Source organism: Hoplias malabaricus, chromosome 4 (assembly GCF_029633855.1).
Source record: "Hoplias malabaricus isolate fHopMal1 chromosome 4, fHopMal1.hap1, whole genome shotgun sequence".
NCBI classification, from domain to species: Eukaryota; Metazoa; Chordata; class Actinopteri; order Characiformes; family Erythrinidae; genus Hoplias; species Hoplias malabaricus.
This window is the reverse complement of record NC_089803.1, coordinates 15,181,794-15,195,834: the sequence shown is the minus strand read 5'-3', so window position 1 is coordinate 15,195,834 and position 14,041 is coordinate 15,181,794.

The following is a 14,041-nucleotide window of genomic DNA, read 5'->3' as shown; positions in this document are numbered from 1 at the left end:
TCTATAATAGTCCTCCAGAGCGAAGGGGTGGTGGTGGGTCAATACTTCACAGTAAATTCACCAGTGTTAAATCAACACTATTAGTGTTTAATTAACACTGTAAGTGTAATAACTTAACACTTTCGGTGTTAACACTAACAGTGTTGATTTAACACTGGAGAATTTACTGTGTAAACTGGTATTGAGTGAGCGGATTTACTTGCATGATGGCGGACCACGTAAGTGGAGTTCTTCGCGTGATGGTGGTCTGAGTGGGTGGAGTTATTCGCCTTACAGAGCACCGTATGAGCGAAGTTCTTCGCGCAAGAGTGGACCGTGTGAGTGCAGTTCTTTGTGTAACGGCAGACCATGTGAGCGCAGTTTTTCGCGTGATGGTGGACCGTGTGAGTGGAGTTCCTCGCAAGGATGGATAATAGTCTTCCAGAGCGAGGGGGTGGTGGTGGGTCAGTACTTCACAGTAAATTCATCAGTGTTAAATCAACACTATTAGTGTATAATTAACACTGTAAGTGTAATAACTTAACACTTTCGGTGTTAACACTAGCAGTGTTGATTTAACACTGGAGAATTTACTGTGATAAACTGGTATTGAGTGAACGGATTTACTTGCATGACGGCGGACCACGTAAGCAGAGTTCTTCGCGTGATGGTGGACCGTGTGAGTGGAGTTCCTCGAATGGATGAATAACAGTCCTCTAGAGCGAGGGGGTGGTGGTGGGTCAATACTTCACAGTAAATTCACCAGTGTTAAATCAACACTATTAGTGTATAATTATCACTGTAAGTGTAATAACTTAACACTTCGCGTGATGGTGGACCGTGTGAGTGGAGTTCCTCGCATGGATGGATAACAGTCCTCCAGAGCGAGGGGGTGGTGGTGGGTCAATACTTCACAGTAAATTCACCATTGTTAAATCAACACTTTTAGTGTATGATTAACACTGTTAGTGTAATAATTTAACACTTTCGATGTTAACACTAACAGTGTTGATTTAACACTGGAAAATTTACTGTGTAAACTGGCATTGAGTAAGCGGATTTACTTGCGTGACGGCGGACCACGTAAGCGGAGTTCTTCGCGTGATGGTGGACCGTGTGAGTGGAGTTCCTCGAATGGATGGATAACAGTCCTCCAGAGCGAGGGGGTGGTGGGGGGTCAATACTTCACAGTAAATTCACCAGTGTTAAATCAACACTATTAGTGTTTAATTAACACTGTAAGTGTAATAACTTAACACTTTTGGTGTTAACACTAACAGTGTTGATTTAACACTAGAGAATTTACTGTGTAAACCGGTATTGAGTGAGCGGATTTACTTGAATGATGGCGGACCACGTAAGCGGAGTTCTTCGCGTGATGGTGGTCTGAGTGGGTGGAGTTATTCGCCTTACAGAGCACCGTATGAGCGAAGTTCTTCGCGCAAGAGTGGACCGTGTGAGTGCAGTTCTTTGTGTGACGGCAGACCATGTGAGCGCAGTTTTTCGCGTGATGGTGGACCGTGTGAGTGGAGTTCCTCGCAAGGATGGATAATAGTCCTCCAGAGCGAGGGGGTGGTGGTGGGTCAATACTTCACAGTAAATTCACCATTGTTAAATCAACACTTTTAGTGTATGTTTAACACTGTTAGTGTAATAATTTAACACTTTCGGTGTTAACACTAACAGTGTTGATTTAACACTGGAGAATTTACTGTGTAAACTGGTATTGAGTGAGCGGATTTACTTGCGTGACGGCGGACCACGTAAGCGGACTTCTTCGCGTGATGGCGGTCTGAGTGGGTGGAGTTTTTCACCTTACAGAGCACCGTATGAGCGAAGTTCTTCGCGTGACAGTGGACCGTGTGAGTGTAGTTCTTTGTGTGACGGCAGACCATGTGAGCGCAGTTTTTCGCGTGATGGTGGACCGTGTGAGTGGAGTTCCTCGCATGGATGGATAACAGTCCTCCAGAGCGAGGGGGTGGTGGTGGGTCAATACTTCACAGTAAATTCACCATTGTTAAATCAACACTTTTAGTGTATGTTTAACACTGTTAGTGTAATAATTTAACACTTTCGATGTTAACACTAACAGTGTTGATTTAACACTGGAAAATTTACTGTGTAAACTGGCATTGAGTGAGCGGATTTACTTTCGTGACGGCGGACCACGTAAGCGGAGTTCTTCGCGTGATGGTGGACCGTGTGAGTGGAGTTCCTCGAATGGATGGATAACAGTCCTCCAGAGCGAGGGGGCGGTGGGGGGTCAATACTTCACAGTAAATTCACCAGCGTTAAATCAACACTATTAGTGTTTAATTAACACTGTAAGTGTAATAACTTAACACTTTCGGTGTTAACACTAACAGTGTTGATTTAACACTAGAGAATTTACTGTGTAAACTGGTATTGAGTAAGCGGATTTACTTGCATGATGGCGGACCACGTAAGCGGAGTTCTTCGCGTGATGGTGGTCTGAGTGGGTGGAGTTATTCGCCTTACAGAGCACCGTATGAGCGAAGTTCTTCGCGCAAGAGTGGACCGTGTGAGTGCAGTTCTTTGTGTGACGGCAGACCATGTGAGCGCAGTTTTTCGCATGATGGTGGACCGTGTGAGTGGAGTTCCTCGCAAGGATGGATAATAGTCCTCCAGAGCGAGGGGGTGGTGGTGGGTCAATACTTTACAGTAAATTCACCATTGTTAAATCAACACTTTTAGTGTTTAATTAACACTGTACGTGTAATGACTTAACACTTTCGGTGTTAACACTAGCAGTGTTGATTTAACACTGGAGAATTGACTGTGTAAACTGGTATTGAGTGAGCGGATTTACTTGCGTGACGGCGGACCACGTAAGCGGACTTCTTTGCGTGATGGCGGTCTGAGTGGGTGGAGTTTTTCACCTTACAGAGCACCGTATGAGCGAAGTTCTTCGCGTGACAGTGGACCGTGTGAGTGCAGTTCTTTGTGTGACGGCAGACCATGTGAGCGCAGTTTTTCGCGTGATGGTGGACCGTGTGAGTGGAGTTCCTCGCATGGATGGATAACAGTCCTCCAGAGCGAGGGGGTGGTGGTGGGTCAATACTTCACAGTAAATTCACCATTGTTAAATCAACACTTTTAGTGTATGATTAACACTGTTAGTGTAATAATTTAACACTTTCGATGTTAACACTAACAGTGTTGATTTAACACTGGAAAATTTACTGTGTAAACTGGCATTGAGTGAGTGGATTTACTTGCGTGACGGCGGACCACGTAAGCGGAGTTCATCGCGTGATGGTGGACCGTGTGAGTGGAGTTCCTCGAATGGATGGATAACAGTCCTCCAGAGCGAGGGGGGGGTGGTGGGTCAATACTTCACAGTAAATTCACCATTGTTAAATCAACACTTTTAGTGTATGATTAACACTGTTAGTGTAATAATTTAACACTTTCGATGTTAACACTAACAGTGTTGATTTAACACTGGAAAATTTACTGTGTAAACTGGCATTGGGTGAGTGGATTTACTTGCGTGACGGCGGACCACGTAAGCGGAGTTCATCGCGTGATGGTGGACCGTGTGAGTGGAGTTCCTCGAATGGATGGATAACAGTCCTCCAGAGCGAGGGGGTGGTGGTGGGTCAGTACTTCACAGTAAATTCATCAGTGTTAAATCAACACTATTAGTGTATAATTAACACTGTAAGTGTAATAACTTAACACTTTCGGTGTTAACACTAGCAGTGTTGATTTAACACTGGAGAATTTACTGTGATAAACTGGTATTGAGTGAACGGATTTACTTGCGTGACGGCGGACCACGTAAGCAGAGTTCTTCGCGTGATGGTGGACCGTGTGAGTGGAGTTCCTCGAATGGATGGATAACAGTCCTCCAGAGCGAGGGGCGGTGGGGGGTCAATACTTCACAGTAAATTCACCAGCGTTAAATCAACACTATTAGTGTTTAATTAACACTGTAAGTGTAATAACTTAACACTTTCGTGGTTAACACTAACAGTGTTGATTTAACACTAGAGAATTTACTGTGTAAACTGGTATTGAGTAAGCGGATTTACTTGCATGATGGCGGACCACGTAAGCGGAGTTCTTCGCGTGATGGTGGTCTGAGTGGGTGGAGTTATTCGCCTTACAGAGCACCGTATGAGCGAAGTTCTTCGCGCAAGAGTGGACCGTGTGAGTGCAGTTCTTTGTGTGACGGCAGACCATGTGAGCGCAGTTTTTCGCATGATGGTGGACCGTGTGAGTGGAGTTCCTCGCAAGGATGGATAATAGTCCTCCAGAGCGAGGGGGTGGTGGTGGGTCAATACTTTACAGTAAATTCACCATTGTTAAATCAACACTATTAGTGTTTAATTAACACTGTAAGTGTAATAACTTAACACTTTCGGTGTTAACACTAGCAGTGTTGATTTAACACTGGAGAATTTACTGTGTAAACTGGTATTGAGTGAGCGGATTTACTTGCGTGACGGCGAACCACGTAAGCGGACTTCTTCGCGTGATGGCGGTCTGAGTGGGTGGAGTTTTTCACTTTACAGAGCACCGTATGAGCGAAGTTCTTCGCGTGACAGTGGACCGTGTGAGTGCAGTTCTTTGTGTGACGGCAGACCATGTGAGCGCAGTTTTTCGCGTGATGGTGGACCGTGTGAGTGGAGTTCCTCGCATGGATAGATAACAGTCCTCCAGAGCGAGGGGGTGGTGGTGGGTCAATACTTCACAGTAAATTCACCATTGTTAAATCAACACTTTTAGTGTATGATTAACACTGTTAGTGTAATAATTTAACACTTTCGATGTTAACACTAACAGTGTTGATTTAACACTGGAAAATTTACTGTGTAAACTTGTACTGAGTGAGCGGATTTACTTGCGTGACGGCGGACCACGTAAGCGGACTTCTTCGCGTGATGGCGGTCTGAGTGGGTGAAGTTATTTGCCTTACAGAGCACCGTATGAGCGAAGTTCTTCGCGCAAGAGTGGACCGTGTGAGTGCAGTTCTTTGTGTGACGGCAGACCATGTGAGCACAGTTTTTCGCATGATGGTGGACCGTGTGAGTGGAGTTCCTCGCATGGATCTATAATAGTCCTCCAGAGCGAAGGGGTGGTGGTGGGTCAATACTTCACAGTAAATTCACCAGTGTTAAATCAACACTATTAGTGTTTAATTAACACTGTAAGTGTAATAACTTAACACTTTCGGTGTTAACACTAACAGTGTTGATTTAACACTGGAGAATTTACTGTGTAAACTGGTATTGAGTGAGCGGATTTACTTGCATGATGGCGGACCACGTAAGTGGAGTTCTTCGCGTGATGGTGGTCTGAGTGGGTGGAGTTATTCGCCTTACAGAGCACCGTATGAGCGAAGTTCTTCGCGCAAGAGTGGACCGTGTGAGTGCAGTTCTTTGTGTAACGGCAGACCATGTGAGCGCAGTTTTTCGCGTGATGGTGGACCGTGTGAGTGGAGTTCCTCGCAAGGATGGATAATAGTCTTCCAGAGCGAGGGGGTGGTGGTGGGTCAGTACTTCACAGTAAATTCATCAGTGTTAAATCAACACTATTAGTGTATAATTAACACTGTAAGTGTAATAACTTAACACTTTCGGTGTTAACACTAGCAGTGTTGATTTAACACTGGAGAATTTACTGTGATAAACTGGTATTGAGTGAACGGATTTACTTGCATGACGGCGGACCACGTAAGCAGAGTTCTTCGCGTGATGGTGGACCGTGTGAGTGGAGTTCCTCGAATGGATGAATAACAGTCCTCTAGAGCGAGGGGGTGGTGGTGGGTCAATACTTCACAGTAAATTCACCAGTGTTAAATCAACACTATTAGTGTATAATTATCACTGTAAGTGTAATAACTTAACACTTCGCGTGATGGTGGACCGTGTGAGTGGAGTTCCTCGCATGGATGGATAACAGTCCTCCAGAGCGAGGGGGTGGTGGTGGGTCAATACTTCACAGTAAATTCACCATTGTTAAATCAACACTTTTAGTGTATGATTAACACTGTTAGTGTAATAATTTAACACTTTCGATGTTAACACTAACAGTGTTGATTTAACACTGGAAAATTTACTGTGTAAACTGGCATTGAGTAAGCGGATTTACTTGCGTGACGGCGGACCACGTAAGCGGAGTTCTTCGCGTGATGGTGGACCGTGTGAGTGGAGTTCCTCGAATGGATGGATAACAGTCCTCCAGAGCGAGGGGGTGGTGGGGGGTCAATACTTCACAGTAAATTCACCAGTGTTAAATCAACACTATTAGTGTTTAATTAACACTGTAAGTGTAATAACTTAACACTTTTGGTGTTAACACTAACAGTGTTGATTTAACACTAGAGAATTTACTGTGTAAACCGGTATTGAGTGAGCGGATTTACTTGAATGATGGCGGACCACGTAAGCGGAGTTCTTCGCGTGATGGTGGTCTGAGTGGGTGGAGTTATTCGCCTTACAGAGCACCGTATGAGCGAAGTTCTTCGCGCAAGAGTGGACCGTGTGAGTGCAGTTCTTTGTGTGACGGCAGACCATGTGAGCGCAGTTTTTCGCGTGATGGTGGACCGTGTGAGTGGAGTTCCTCGCAAGGATGGATAATAGTCCTCCAGAGCGAGGGGGTGGTGGTGGGTCAATACTTCACAGTAAATTCACCATTGTTAAATCAACACTTTTAGTGTATGTTTAACACTGTTAGTGTAATAATTTAACACTTTCGGTGTTAACACTAACAGTGTTGATTTAACACTGGAGAATTTACTGTGTAAACTGGTATTGAGTGAGCGGATTTACTTGCGTGACGGCGGACCACGTAAGCGGACTTCTTCGCGTGATGGCGGTCTGAGTGGGTGGAGTTTTTCACCTTACAGAGCACCGTATGAGCGAAGTTCTTCGCGTGACAGTGGACCGTGTGAGTGTAGTTCTTTGTGTGACGGCAGACCATGTGAGCGCAGTTTTTCGCGTGATGGTGGACCGTGTGAGTGGAGTTCCTCGCATGGATGGATAACAGTCCTCCAGAGCGAGGGGGTGGTGGTGGGTCAATACTTCACAGTAAATTCACCATTGTTAAATCAACACTTTTAGTGTATGTTTAACACTGTTAGTGTAATAATTTAACACTTTCGATGTTAACACTAACAGTGTTGATTTAACACTGGAAAATTTACTGTGTAAACTGGCATTGAGTGAGCGGATTTACTTTCGTGACGGCGGACCACGTAAGCGGAGTTCTTCGCGTGATGGTGGACCGTGTGAGTGGAGTTCCTCGAATGGATGGATAACAGTCCTCCAGAGCGAGGGGGCGGTGGGGGGTCAATACTTCACAGTAAATTCACCAGCGTTAAATCAACACTATTAGTGTTTAATTAACACTGTAAGTGTAATAACTTAACACTTTCGGTGTTAACACTAACAGTGTTGATTTAACACTAGAGAATTTACTGTGTAAACTGGTATTGAGTAAGCGGATTTACTTGCATGATGGCGGACCACGTAAGCGGAGTTCTTCGCGTGATGGTGGTCTGAGTGGGTGGAGTTATTCGCCTTACAGAGCACCGTATGAGCGAAGTTCTTCGCGCAAGAGTGGACCGTGTGAGTGCAGTTCTTTGTGTGACGGCAGACCATGTGAGCGCAGTTTTTCGCATGATGGTGGACCGTGTGAGTGGAGTTCCTCGCAAGGATGGATAATAGTCCTCCAGAGCGAGGGGGTGGTGGTGGGTCAATACTTTACAGTAAATTCACCATTGTTAAATCAACACTTTTAGTGTTTAATTAACACTGTACGTGTAATGACTTAACACTTTCGGTGTTAACACTAGCAGTGTTGATTTAACACTGGAGAATTGACTGTGTAAACTGGTATTGAGTGAGCGGATTTACTTGCGTGACGGCGGACCACGTAAGCGGACTTCTTTGCGTGATGGCGGTCTGAGTGGGTGGAGTTTTTCACCTTACAGAGCACCGTATGAGCGAAGTTCTTCGCGTGACAGTGGACCGTGTGAGTGCAGTTCTTTGTGTGACGGCAGACCATGTGAGCGCAGTTTTTCGCGTGATGGTGGACCGTGTGAGTGGAGTTCCTCGCATGGATGGATAACAGTCCTCCAGAGCGAGGGGGTGGTGGTGGGTCAATACTTCACAGTAAATTCACCATTGTTAAATCAACACTTTTAGTGTATGATTAACACTGTTAGTGTAATAATTTAACACTTTCGATGTTAACACTAACAGTGTTGATTTAACACTGGAAAATTTACTGTGTAAACTGGCATTGAGTGAGTGGATTTACTTGCGTGACGGCGGACCACGTAAGCGGAGTTCATCGCGTGATGGTGGACCGTGTGAGTGGAGTTCCTCGAATGGATGGATAACAGTCCTCCAGAGCGAGGGGGGGGTGGTGGGTCAATACTTCACAGTAAATTCACCATTGTTAAATCAACACTTTTAGTGTATGATTAACACTGTTAGTGTAATAATTTAACACTTTCGATGTTAACACTAACAGTGTTGATTTAACACTGGAAAATTTACTGTGTAAACTGGCATTGGGTGAGTGGATTTACTTGCGTGACGGCGGACCACGTAAGCGGAGTTCATCGCGTGATGGTGGACCGTGTGAGTGGAGTTCCTCGAATGGATGGATAACAGTCCTCCAGAGCGAGGGGGTGGTGGTGGGTCAGTACTTCACAGTAAATTCATCAGTGTTAAATCAACACTATTAGTGTATAATTAACACTGTAAGTGTAATAACTTAACACTTTCGGTGTTAACACTAGCAGTGTTGATTTAACACTGGAGAATTTACTGTGATAAACTGGTATTGAGTGAACGGATTTACTTGCGTGACGGCGGACCACGTAAGCAGAGTTCTTCGCGTGATGGTGGACCGTGTGAGTGGAGTTCCTCGAATGGATGGATAACAGTCCTCCAGAGCGAGGGGCGGTGGGGGGTCAATACTTCACAGTAAATTCACCAGCGTTAAATCAACACTATTAGTGTTTAATTAACACTGTAAGTGTAATAACTTAACACTTTCGTGGTTAACACTAACAGTGTTGATTTAACACTAGAGAATTTACTGTGTAAACTGGTATTGAGTAAGCGGATTTACTTGCATGATGGCGGACCACGTAAGCGGAGTTCTTCGCGTGATGGTGGTCTGAGTGGGTGGAGTTATTCGCCTTACAGAGCACCGTATGAGCGAAGTTCTTCGCGCAAGAGTGGACCGTGTGAGTGCAGTTCTTTGTGTGACGGCAGACCATGTGAGCGCAGTTTTTCGCATGATGGTGGACCGTGTGAGTGGAGTTCCTCGCAAGGATGGATAATAGTCCTCCAGAGCGAGGGGGTGGTGGTGGGTCAATACTTTACAGTAAATTCACCATTGTTAAATCAACACTATTAGTGTTTAATTAACACTGTAAGTGTAATAACTTAACACTTTCGGTGTTAACACTAGCAGTGTTGATTTAACACTGGAGAATTTACTGTGTAAACTGGTATTGAGTGAGCGGATTTACTTGCGTGACGGCGAACCACGTAAGCGGACTTCTTCGCGTGATGGCGGTCTGAGTGGGTGGAGTTTTTCACTTTACAGAGCACCGTATGAGCGAAGTTCTTCGCGTGACAGTGGACCGTGTGAGTGCAGTTCTTTGTGTGACGGCAGACCATGTGAGCGCAGTTTTTCGCGTGATGGTGGACCGTGTGAGTGGAGTTCCTCGCATGGATAGATAACAGTCCTCCAGAGCGAGGGGGTGGTGGTGGGTCAATACTTCACAGTAAATTCACCATTGTTAAATCAACACTTTTAGTGTATGATTAACACTGTTAGTGTAATAATTTAACACTTTCGATGTTAACACTAACAGTGTTGATTTAACACTGGAAAATTTACTGTGTAAACTGGCATTGAGTGAGCGGATTTACTTGCGTGACGGCGGACCACGTAAGCGGAGTTCTTCGCGTGATGGTGGACCGTGTGAGTGGAGTTCCTCGAATGGATGGATAACAGTCCTCCAGAGCGAGGGGGGGGTGGTGGGTCAATACTTCACAGTAAATTCACCATTGTTAAATCAACACTTTTAGTGTATGATTAACACTGTTAGTGTAATAATTTAACACTTTCGATGTTAACACTAACAGTGTTGATTTAACACTGGAAAATTTACTGTGTAAACTGGCATTGAGTGAGCGGATTTACTTGCGTGACGGCGGACCTCGTAAGCGGAGTTCATCGCGTGATGGTGGACCGTGTGAGTGGAGTTCCTCGAATGGATGGATTACAGTCCTCCAGAGCGAGGGGGGGGTGGTGGGTCAATACTTCACAGTAAATTCACCAGTGTTAAATCAACACTATTAGTGTTTAATTAACACTGTAAGTGTAATGACTTAACACTTTCGGTGTTAACACTAACAGTGTTGATTTAACACTGGAGAATTTACTGTGTAAACTTGTACTGAGTGAGCGGATTTACTCGCGTGACGGCGGACCACGTAAGCGGAGTTCTTCGCGTGATGGTGGTCTGAGTGGGTGGAGTTATTCGCCTTACAGAGCACCGTATGAGCGATGTTCTTCGCGCAAGAGTGGACCGTGTGAGTGCAGTTCTTTGTGTAACGGCAGACCATGTGAGCGCAGTTTTTCGCGTGATGGTGGACCGTGTGAGTGGAGTTCCTCGCAAGGATGGATAATAGTCTTCCAGAGCGAGGGGGTGGTGGTGGGTCAGTACTTCACAGTAAATTCATCAGTGTTAAATCAACACTATTAGTGTATAATTAACACTGTAAGTGTAATAACTTAACACTTTCGGTGTTAACACTAGCAGTGTTGATTTAACACTGGAGAATTTACTGTGATAAACTGGTATTGAGTGAACGGATTTACTTGCGTGACGGCGGACCACGTAAGCAGAGTTCTTCGCGTGATGGTGGACCGTGTGAGTGGAGTTCCTCGAATGGATGGATAACAGTCCTCCAGAGCGAGGGGGTGGTGGTGGGTCAATACTTCACAGTAAATTCACCAGTGTTAAATCAACACTATTAGTGTAAAATTATCACTGTAAGTGTAATAACTTAACACTTCGCGTGATGGTGGACCGTGTGAGTGGAATTCCTCGCATGGATGGATAACAGTCCTCCAGAGCGAGGGGGTGGTGGTGGGTCAATACTTCACAGTAAATTCACCATTGTTAAATCAACACTTTTAGTGTATGATTAACACTGTTAGTGTAATAATTTAACACTTTCGATGTTAACACTAACAGTGTTGATTTAACACTGGAAAATTTACTGTGTAAACTGGCATTGAGTGAGCGGATTTACTTGCGTGACGGCGGACCACGTAAGCGGAGTTCTTCGCGTGATGGTGGACCGTGTGAGTGGAGTTCCTCGAATGGATGGATAACAGTCCTCCAGAGCGAGGGGGGGGCGGTGGGTCAATACTTCACAGTAAATTCACCAGTGTTAAATCAACACTATTAGTGTTTAATTAACACTGTAAGTGTAATGACTTAACACTTTCGGTGTTAACACTAACAGTGTTGATTTAACACTGGAGAATTTACTGTGTAAACTTGTACTGAGTGAGCGGATTTACTCGCGTGACGGCGGACCATGTAAGCGGAGTTCTTCGCGTGATGGTGGTCTGAGTGGGTGGAGTTATTCGCCTTACAGAGCACCGTATGAGCGATGTTCTTCGCGCAAGAGTGGACCGTGTGAGTGCAGTTCTTTGTGTGACGGCAGACCATGTGAGCGCAGTTTTTCGCGTGATGGTGGACCGTGTGAGTGGAGTTCCTCGCAAGGATGGATAATAGTCTTCCAGAGCGAGGGGGTGGTGGTGGGTCAATACTTCACAGTAAATTCATCAGTGTTAAATCAACACTATTAGTGTTTAATTAACACTGTAAGTGTAATAACTTAACACTTTCGGTGTTAACACTAGCAGTATTGATTTAACACTGGAGAATTTAGTGTGTAAACTGGTATTGAGTGAGCGGATTTACTTGCGTGACGGCGGACCACGTGAGCAGAGTTCTTCGCGTGATGGTGGACCGTGTGAATGGAGTTCCTCGAATGGATGCATAACAGTCCTCCAGAGCGAGGGGGTGGTGGCGGGTTAATACTTCACAGTAAGTTCACCAGTGTTAAATCAACACTATTAGTGTTTAATTAACACTGTTAGTGTAATAACTTAACACTTTCGGTGTTAACACTAACAGTGTTGATTTAACACTGGAGAATTTACTGTGTAAACTGGTATTGAGTGAGCGGATTTACTTGCGTGACGGCGTACCACGTAAGCGGAGTTCATCGCGTGATGGTGGTCTGAGTGGGTGGAGTCATTCGCCTTACAGAGCACCGTATGAGCGAAGTTCTTCGCGCAAGAGTGGACCGTGTGAGTGCAGTTCTTTGTGTGACGGCAGACCATGTGAGCGCAGTTTTTCGCGTGATGGTGGACCGTGTGAGTGGAGTTCCTCGCATGGATGGATAACAGTCCTCCAGAGCGAGGGGGTGGTGGTGGGTCAATACTTCACAGTAAATTCACCATTGTTAAATCAACACTTTTAGTGTATGTTTAACACTGTTAGTGTAATAATTTAACACTTTCGATGTTAACACTAACAGTGTTGATTTAACACTGGAAAATTTACTGTGTAAACTGGCATTGAGTGAGCGGATTTACTTGCGTGACGGCGGACCACGTAAGCGGAGTTCTTCGCGTGATGGTGGTCTGAGTGGGTGGAGTTATTCGCCTTACAGAGCACCGTATGAGCGATGTTCTTCGCGCAAGAGTGGACCGTGTGAGTGCAGTTCTTTGTGTGACGGCAGACCATGTGAGCGCAGTTTTTCGCGTGATGATGGACCGTGTAAGTGGAGTTCCTCGCAAGGATGGATAATAGTCTTCCAGAGCGAGGGGGTGGTGGTGGGTCAATACTTCACAGTAAATTCATCAGTGTTAAATCAACACTATTAGTGTTTAATTAACACTGTAAGTGTAATAACTTAACACTTTCGGTGTTAACACTAGCAGTATTGATTTACCACTGGAGAATTTACTGTGTAAACTGGTATTGAGTGAGCGGATTTACTTGCGTGACGGCGGACCACGTGAGCAGAGTTCTTCGCGTGATGGTGGACCGTGTGAATGGAGTTCCTCGAATGGATGCATAACAGTCCTCCAGAGCGAGGGGGTGGTGGCGGGTTAATACTTCACAGTAAGTTCACCAGTGTTAAATCAACACTATTAGTGTTTAATTAACACTGTTAGTGTAATAACTTAACACTTTCGGTGTTAACACTAACAGTGTTGATTTAACACTGGAGAATTTACTGTGTAAACTGGTATTGAGTGAGCGGATTTACTTGCGTGACGGCGTACCACGTAAGCGGAGTTCATCGCGTGATGGTGGTCTGAGTGGGTGGAGTTATTCGCCTTACAGAGCACCGTATGAGCGATGTTCTTCGCGCAAGAGTGGACCGTGTGAGTGCAGTTCTTTGTGTGACGGCAGACCATGTGAGCGCAGTTTTTCGCGTGATGGTGGACCGTGTGAGTGGAGTTCCTCGAATGGATGGATAACAGTCCTCCAGAGCGAGGGGGCGGTGGGGTTCAATACTTCACAGTAAATTCACCAGTGTTAAATCAACACTATTAGTGTTTAATTAACACTGTAAGTGTAATAACTTAACACTTTCGGTGTTAACACTAACAGTGTTGATTTAACACTAGAGAATTTACTGTGTAAACTGGTATTGAGTAAGCGGATTTACTTGCATGATGGCGGACCACGTAAGCGGAGTTCTTCGCGTGATGGTGGTCTGAGTGGGTGGAGTTATTCGCCTTTCAGAGCACCGTATGAGCGAAGTTCTTCGCGCAAGAGTGGACCGTGTGAGTGCAGTTCTTTGTGTGACGGCAGACCATGTGAGCGCAGTTTTTCGCATGATGGTGGACCGTGTGAGTGGAGTTCCTCGCAAGGATGGATAATAGTCCTCCAGAGCGAGGGGGTGGTGGTGGGTCAATACTTTACAGTAAATTCACCAGTGTTAAATCAACACTATTAGTGTTTAAT